This window comes from Nicotiana tabacum, chromosome 22 (assembly GCF_000715075.1).
Source record: "Nicotiana tabacum cultivar K326 chromosome 22, ASM71507v2, whole genome shotgun sequence".
Lineage (NCBI taxonomy): Eukaryota > Viridiplantae > Streptophyta > Magnoliopsida > Solanales > Solanaceae > Nicotiana > Nicotiana tabacum.
The window spans coordinates 35,654,084-35,663,876 of record NC_134101.1 but is presented as its reverse complement, the minus strand read 5'-3'; positions in this window follow the sequence as shown (position 1 = coordinate 35,663,876).

Sequence of the window (9,793 nt, the reverse complement as noted above, 5' to 3'; positions counted from 1 at the left end):
TGCTCACATTGTTTCACGAAATTTGCAGCCTCTTTTTCATGGTGGGATAATAGTATTCTGCTCGTATGAGGCACCTGACCAAAGCTTGATTGCCGGAGTGAGCTCCACAGTGGCCTTCGTACACTTCTTCAAGGACGTTCCGCGTCTGATTTGGGCCCAATCATTTCACCAGGGGGCCGCCATATGTTCTTTTGTACAGGTCGTTGTGAATGATGTTGTACCTGGACGCTTGCATTCGTAGCTACTTGGCCTCTTTTTTGTCACTGGGGGGTCTGTCGTCCTGCAAATATGTAATAATACGGTTGCGCCAGTCCCAAGTTAGGTTTATAGTTCTTACCTCGATTTGGTCTATCGACAAGTTGAGAAGGTGGACCACATTTTGGTCTCCGTTGTGATGTTTTTGGTGGCTGCTGCTAATTTGGCGAGGTCGTCCGCCTTGATATTCTATGCTCGAGGAATCTGGTTGAGCTGACATTCGTCGAACTCGGGTAGTAGTTTGCAGATTTTGGTCTGGTATTTTTGTAACATTTCCTCCTTGTTTTGGAAAGTCCGTATGACTTGGTTGACCACGAGCTGAGAATCGTGGCGCATCCTTAGCCGTTTCACCACATATTTGAGTGCTAGGCTTAGTCCTAAAATTACGGCCTCATTGTTAGTCATGTCCGGGCATCTTATGGACTGGCGAATTACTTCACCTTTTGGGACTTCGAGTACGAGTCCTAGCCCGGACCCCGACGCATTACATGCACCGTTAGTGTATAGGACCCAGAGGCCGTGTATTTGGGAAGAGGCATGGACGACTTCCTTTTCGACTTCGGGCAGTATGTGCACACTGAAGTCGGTGAGGACCTGACACTTTATCGTTGTTCGCGGTCGATATAATATATCATGCTCGCTTAGTTCGATGGCCCATTTGGCCAATATGCCCGAAAGTTTGGGTTTGTGTAAAATACTTCTTAAGTGGAAAGTCGTGACAACCGAGATGGGGTGGCATTGGAAATATGGTCTAAGCTTTCGTGAAGCTACGACAAAGGCCAGAGCCAGCTTTTCAAGATGGGGGTACCTCGTCTTGGCGTCGACTAGTGCCTTGCTAATATAATAGATGGGAGATTACGTACCTTTATTTTCTTGGACTAAGACTGTGCTCACAGCTACTTCGGACACGGCGAGATAGACAATGAGAGGTTGTCCTGGTTTCAGTTTTGAGAGAAACGGTGGCGAGGACATGTACGCCTTTAACTCCTTCAGTGCTTGGACGCACTCAGGGGTCCACTGAAGGCCATTCTCCTTTTTGAGTATGCCGAAGAACTTGTGGCACCTATCGGAGGATCGCGAGATGAACCTTGACAGAGCGGCAATACAGCCGGTTAGCTTCTGGACTTGCTTTTTGGTGGTCAAGTTCTCTGGTATACCCAAGATGGCCTTGATTTGGTCGGGATCGACCTTGATACCCCGCTGCAGCACTAGGAAACCCAAGAATTTCCTTGAGGCCACGCCGAATGCATATTTCTCGGGGTTCAGTTTCATGCCGTATTACCTGAGTATGCCAAATGCTTCTCTTAAGTGGTCGATGTGAACTTCTTTCCTTTTGGACTTGAACAGCATGTCGTCGATGTATACCTCCATCATTTTTCCGATATTCTCTTTGAACATCTTCGTCACCAACCTTTGGTAAGTTGCCCCCATATTTTTCAATCCGAAAGTCATGACCTTGTAACAGTACGTCCCCTGGTAGGTGATGAAGGTGGTCATTTCCTGCTCCTCTTCCGCCGTGAGGATTTGGTTGTAGCCCAAGTAGGCATCCAAGAAACTTAGCAACTCGTGCCCGGCTGTTGCATCGATGAGCTGGTCGATATGGGTTTAAAGGAATGAGTCCTTGGGGCAGGCTTTATTCAGGTCGGTGAAGTCTACACACATCCGCCACTTACCATTCTTCTTTTTCACCATGACCACATTGGCGACCCATTGGGGATACTTTGACTCGCTGATGGAACCATTTTCCAATGGTTTTTCCACTTCTTCACGCATTGCGTCATTTATTGCGGAGTTAAACTTACGTCGAACCCGCCTCACTGAGGGGTAGAGTGGATCGACACTTAATTTATGTGTGGCGATCTCCTTTGGGATACTTGGCATATCTGCATGGCTAAAAGCAAACAAGTCCGAGTTAGCAATTAAAAATTCACAAAACTTACCCGGTTCTTGAAGTTTGCATCCAATGTAAGCTTTCTTGTTGTGATCGTTGCCGTCAAAATAAACGGGGTTGAGGTCCTCTATGGTCGATCCTGCGGCCTCGACCGAGTCGGGGTCTTTGATGACGTCTCTACTGTCATCGCCTATTGACCTCGACCCTGTTGATTGTTATGCCTATTTCTCTCTCTCTCTCTCTCTCTCTCTCTCTCTCTCTCTCTCTCATTTGTTGGGTGGGCGTGCAGTCCCGAGCAATGCGATAGAATTCTGGGTATGTGCGTTGTTCCCCGCGTATGTTGAATATGCCCTATGGAGTTGGAAATTTGATGACCTAGTACAAGCTGGAGGGTATAACTTTCATGGTATGTATCCATGGTCGTCCTATTATGGCGTTGTATGTCATGTCCTGGTCGATGATGAGGAATATGGTCTCCAGAGTGACGCCACCCGCCAGGACAGGGAGTGTGATCTCGCCAGATATTCGTGCAACTAAATTGTTAAAGCATGTTAGTGTGATACAGCGTGGTACTATTTTGTTCTCGAGTTTCATTTGCGTGAGTACTCGAGAGTGGATAATATACGCGCCGCTCCCATCATCCACCATAATTCATCTCACGTCGGTATCTATAATTCGTAAAGTAATAACAAGAGCACCATGGTAAGGTAATGCCAAACCATTGGTATCTGACTTATCGAAGATGATACTTTCTTCGAGTTCATCATACCGTTCGTGGGTGATCGACCGTCTGAGCTTGTGGGTCGTGGTGAACTTCACACTGTTAATAGAAGCGTCGTCTCCGCCACCGATGATCATGTGGATGGTGCGGGCTGGCGAGGGAAGCTTCGGCGACCCTTGGTGTTGTTCGCGTCCCCTGGAAAAGTTGGTCCTTCCCCGATAGCTCAGCAATTCTTTGAGGTGTCCCTGCCACAGCATGTTCACGACCTCCTGTCTTAAAGCAATGCAATCTTTGGTTTTGTGTCTACGCTCTTGATGGAACTCGCACAGGGCATCTGATTTTTTGGTATTCAGGTCCGACCTCATCTTTTGTGGCCACTTAACCTTCGGTCCGAGCTTCTTCAAGGCATAGACGATCTCTGTAGGTGACACGCAAAAATTGTGAGCGGATAGTAAATGGGGCATACCTCTTTCATTCTGGTCAGTCCCTATTCTTGATCGGGGTGGGCCTTCCTCATGGCGAGGTGAGGACACAGCTTAGTTCTGACATATGGGAGATGTCATTCCCGGTTTGGCCGTGAGGCCAGTGGATCTCTTCTGATATCACTTCTCCGATCTTTTCTGGATTCTGCCTGTATTGAGGTCATTCGATGAGTCGGCCCATTGAGGTCGTCTTCATCTGCTCGAACTTAGGCACAATATACATTATGCATTTCATTCCAAGTTGTTGGAGGGTACTTCATAAGCCAACTTAATAATTTTCTTGTCGCTCTTGAACCATTTCTGTTTAGCCGGTTTTGAAAAGCGGTTACCGCCATTCCTTCTAACACATTGGGCAAAGTCATTCTCACTCGGTTAAAACGGGCGAGGAAGTCCCTCAGTCCTTCTCCTGGGGATTGTTTGATAGCAAGGATATCATTCATTCTTGCTTGGGCCTTCTTGGCCTCGGTGTGGGCCTCACTAACTTATCGGCCATTTCCTCGAAGGTTTCGATGGAATGAGCTAGTAGTTACGAGTACCAGGTTAATGCCCCTCCCCTGAGAGTTTCGCCAAATTTCTTCAGCAGAATGGAGGATACTTGTTCTTTGGCGAGGTCATTGCCTTTCACAACAGTGACGTAGTGGGTCTCATGATCCTTGGGGTCGATCGTGCCATCGTATATCTTTAGGTAAGGTGGCATTTTGAAAGTCTTTGGTATGGCATGTGGGGCAGCATTATCACTATACGACTGCTCGACGAACCGACCGACATCTCTCTTTGGCAATAACTTAGGAGCGCCCGGTATTTTATCGACCTTTCTTGGTGCTCGCTCACTTGATCCCGAAGTGCCTTGTTCTCATTTTTCATTTCCTCCATCCTTTTTAGAATGGTTGTGAGAGAGTCATCGCCTGCATTGTTAACAACATTATGAGTGATACTTGTCGTCGCGGGTGGGGGGGAGGTTGATCATGTTGCTCGTTTGTTGGTGGTGCAACACAGGTTCTCGCATTTGCTGTGGCCGCGTCCTGAATGGGTTTATTGAGGGCACTAATCAACGTGTTGGTCAGCCAGGCCTCAAAGAGTTTCTTTACCGTTGGCGGCGTCTCCTCTCCCATGGATGTAGAGGCTGTCTTTCCAAGGGATTTTGTGATGCTGCAATGGGGAGGGGGTGATCCACCTCACCTAGGGGAGGCATTGGGCGTTGTGTCCTCGTCCACTTCTTTAGAACTTTCGTGGTGATGTCTATAGGGCTGGTTGGGAGGTCACTCATTATTCTCGTTCTTTCTTCTCTGTTACCTGCCATGTTAGATCTGTGCATGCAGAGAGAAAAACAAAAAAAAAAGGTTCTTCTTTTCGTTTTCTCTCCCTTCTTTTTTTTACGCCAGCAACGAGTGTCGGTAGTAGATCTAGGAGAAACTAAGTGACTTAGTTAGAGTATCCCCATAAACGACGCCATATTGTTTGACCAAAAAATATAATCTCCGGTTAAACTATTAAATTTACATAGTATGGGGTCAAATCTAACTAAGGATAATGACTCCAGATATTAAGCAGAAAAACATATAGTAGATAGGACATACTTCGTATATGGTTGGTGACAATAAATGTAAAATACTCTTAAAGCAATGATATTAAGGGTATTATAGCTAACAATAAATGTCAATAAATGGCATTTAAGTAAATAAAGAGAATGATTCATCAAATATTAGATGGGTGGGACGAATATTTTGCCTTACAATGTTGAATGATAGATAGATCAAGGATTCGCATGAACAATCCTCGGATCTGATGGAAAGGTGGGGAATAATATCTCACCAAGAATATTTGTAAAGGTAACCTTTGTGTTTTTGCCAAAGATAGAGTCTTCTTCTCATAAGTGTTCTTATCAGAGTCAATATTAAATGCCCATATCATTGTCTCTTCTTTCTATATTTATAAGGTTTTTTTCCTAGAAAACCCTAATAGTACAAATGGAGGGAATATTCACTAGAATATTCTCTTTTAGTTCCTTGTCTTGATAAATTAGCCGTTGCAAGTCTTATCATCAATAGTCAATCTCCACCTCGACCCTTGTTGACATCTTGATTGCGATAACCGTCGATATCTTGACCATGGCTCATGTCGACACCTCGGCCATTGACCTCATTGCGTCTTGGGTGAGCTCGATCGATAACTTTTTTTAATGTCATATTACGCTAAATATTATGAAGACGGATTTTGGCCTATACAGTTCGATTCCTAACTAATCGGATTCTTACAGTTAAAATAAAAATTAAAACCTTTTCTACACAGAAAAAGAAAAAAAAAATTCAAGTCTATTAGTACAGAGGGAATACTTGTATGACTTACGCTTCTATAAATATGCTTCAATTGGGAAAATCACATTTCCCATTCTCCTTTGTATCTTCATCAATACGCGACTTTCTTCTCAGGAGAAAAGAGTATCGTTAGCATTTCCCTCAATTTAGGACTTCTCGTTAAGCAACAGAGTTCACAAGCTGTCGAAGTGCGGAGAATGATGGACCAATAATTTACCCAATATTTTTTCTTTTTTAATAAGAATATAATTTACCCTATATAAATAATTTATGCACAACAACAATCAGAAAAATACCTAGAACCCAAATAAATTCACTTTAAAAATCATTTCTTTACAGTAAGCAAGAAATATGTATTACTTTTAAAGTTGAACAAGAGATCTGTGACAGAACTATCTGGTCATAGCATAGAGTATAGATCCAAGGAGAGAAGTGAAATCGTTGGAGAATAAGGTCAAAAAACAGAGGCAAAATTAACGCCAGTTTTTCAAGCGAAACTGGAAGAGGATTTGAACAATTGTGAGAATCTGGAGGAAGAACCAGCGTATTCAAAACTAAATTTAATTAAATATTTTTTGTGCCCGACTTTTATCACTATTAGGTCTAGTGTTACTATTACAATCTATTCGAATACTTTAGTAAACTTTTTTGGTACATATCTCAATAATTAATATGTTTTTTCAAGGAATATCATCTTTTTAATATTTGATTGTTTTTCTGCTTGTTAATTCGAATGCATTTATAAATTTGTCTTCGCCTACATTTTCTTCAATAATTTACACGAAGATAATCTAAAAACGTTGATCATTTTTTGTAACCTTCAAAAGAGAATTATTGCTTAAACTTATTTGGAAAAAATTGAATATTTAGTAATTTACATAATAGTACTTTAAAGTCAACTAATTAGACTTGTCTCTGTTGGAGCTTTGATACCTTTCTAACCAGTCAAATTGATTTCAAGTATTCATATCCCTCTTATTTACGTTGGGAATGGAATTTGCAATAGGATTGATAGTTTAAAACTCTTCAGCACACGTCCAAATCCTATTTGGTGAATACAGAAATATGTACTTGGAAATGTAGTTGATTTATATAGAGTAAAATATTTATTAATTTTAAAGTCTAGGACTTTATGCATAGTTCAAATAATGAATCATTTAACGAGTAAAATTTTAGTTGATTTAATGTCCTAAATATTAGAAAATTTACTTAAATTGACTATTTTGTTCTGTGTAAATTCAAAAAGGATAAAAAAAAATGCGAACAACATTTCGTTAAGGGCATTCGTGTTTTTAATATAGTATAAACATGGATATAGATATGTAGATGATGTGATAACAACAGTGTCACGACCCGAAATTTCCCACCGACGGGACCGTGATAGCGCCTAACATTTCACTTGCCAGGCAAGCCAACGTTAGAGAATCATTAACCAATTCCTTATTTCCATTCAGTAATTAACAATAATTAACTCGGATGAAATATAATAAGTGCGGAATATCATAAAATTATATTAATTACTACCACCCAGATCTGGAGTCACAATTCACAAGCATTCTAGAATTTACTACAAGTAATAATTTGAAAGAAATACAACTGTCTGAATGAAAGAAACAGTAGAACAGAAAAGATAGGCGAGGACTTCAAGGTCTGTGAACGCCGACAGATCTACCTTGAGTCTCCGGACAGCGGACCAATAGAAAAGTCTCGATCAACCCGAACCGGTATCAAAGTCTGCACAGAAAATGCAGAGTGCAGCATCAGTACAACCGACCCCATGTACTGGTAAGTGTCGAGCCTAACCTCGGCGAAGTAGTGACGAGCCTAACCTCGGCGAAGTAATGACGAGCCTAACCTCGGCGAAGTAGTGACGAGCCTAGGACAAGACACCCACATATACCATGAACAATATAATCATGCTAGTGGCAACAACATTAAATAAAGAAATAACGCAGAAATAATAGGAAGGAAACATACAATGGGGGAATACAACATAAAGAGTGAGAATAATGAAAAGACAGAATTAAACCAAAAATCCTTAAACGAATTGAGCAATTAAAACAGCAAGGAAAACTGCATGGCATCACCCTTCGTGCTTTTACTCTCAACCTCACCAAATAAATAAATAGAATGACACGGCATCACCTTTCGTGCATTAAACCTCTCATAATATACACGGCATCACCCTTCGTGCTTTAAACTTCTCATAATATACACGGCATCACCCTTCGTGCTTTATACTCTTCCTCACAATTCCCAGAATCAATAACAACGGATAGAGAGAAGTTTCACAAAGAAATCAATATTTCATCAATGATTACTTTTACAATTTAACATCTCAACCTCGAATCAATATTCACAATTTTATCAGCCTTGGTGGAACCGGATACAAGTCTCCCAACATTTCAACAACAACAATAAGCATGGATAACCAGATTTAAGACTACAAATTTACAAGAATGGAATTTCACTCGCATACTATGACTCGACCACAACGCATAGATGCTCGTCACCTCAACTATACATCGTATTCAATAACAAAACACGTAGCAATTACTTACACAATACCTATTCCCTCAAGCCAAAGTTAGACACAATACTTAACTCGCTCTGAAGGCCACTTAATTCTCAATCACAGCTTTTCCTTTGGAATTCACCTCCAAACTACTCTTATCTATTCAAAAATGACTCAATAATATCAAATATTGCTTAAGAAATCAATTATATTGCATAAATTAAATTTTTCAAATTTTCCTCCAAAAAGTTAAAAAAATCGACCCGGGCCCGATTGGTCAAAACCCGAGGTTCGGACCAAAATCCTTTTACCCATTCACCCCCGAGCCCGAATATGTAATTAGCTTTGGAATCCGATCTCAAATTAAGGTCTAAATCCTCAAATTTCGAAACTCCTAAGTTCTACCCAAAAATCCTAATTTCACCACAAAAATTTTATATTCTAGGTTGAAATCTTGTTATAAGATGTAAAAGATTGAAAGAAAAGAGTTAGGAATCACTTACATATGATTTGGGGAAGATTTGGTCTTTGGAAAATCGCCTCTTAAGGTTTAGGGTTTTGAAAATATGAAGAATGAATGAAAAATCCCGTCTAAGTCTAAAGTTATCAGCTGCGGATGTCGCATTTGCGACCTGAGCTTCGCAATTGCGAAGCTCGCAAATGCGAAGGAGTCATCGCAAATGCGAGAACCTTCACATTTTCGCTGCCTTCACAAATACGAAGAGTATGTCGCATTTGAGACAATTGACCCATCGCAATTGCGGGTAGAAGTTTGCATTTGCGAACATGCCCTTCCCCAGACCCCCTTCGCAATTGCGAAGATAAACTCGCAATTGCGAGAACTGCTGGCCTAGACTTTCTTCGCAATTGCGATAAAAACTTCGCAATTGCCATACCTGCTTGGTTCGCATTTGCGAAGCCTGATCTCATAATTGCGAGATCAGAGGCCTGCTACAGACACCAGTTACACCAGCAAATTTCTAAGTTCCAAAATCACTATGTAGCCTACCCGAAACTCACCCGAGCCCTCGGGGCTCCAAACCAAACATGCACACAAGTCTAAAAATATTATACGAACTTGCTCGTGTGATCAAATCGCCAAAATAACACCTAGAACTACGAATTTAGCACCAAATCAAATGAAATTCTCAAGAACACTTTAAAATTCATATCTTCTCAACTGGACGCCCGAATCACGTCAAATCAACTCCGTTTCTCACCAAATTTCACAGACAAGTTTTAAATATCATAATGAACCAGTACCGGGCTCCGAAACCAGAATACGGACTCGGCACTAATAATGTCAAACATCAATCAATTCTTGAAAACAAATAAATTTTTCAACTTTTAATTTTCATCAAAAATTCATAACTTGAGCTAGGGACCTCCAAATTCGATTCCGGGCTTACACCCAGGTCCCATAATTCGATACAGACCCACCGGGACCGTCAAACATGGACCCGGGCCCGTTTACTAAAAGCATTGACCAAAGTCAACTAAAATCAACTTTTAAGACATAAATTCTTATTTTCATCAATTTTTAATATAAAAGCTTTCCAAAAACCTGCTCGGACTCCTCACGCAAATCGAGGAGGGTAAAAATGAGATTTTTAA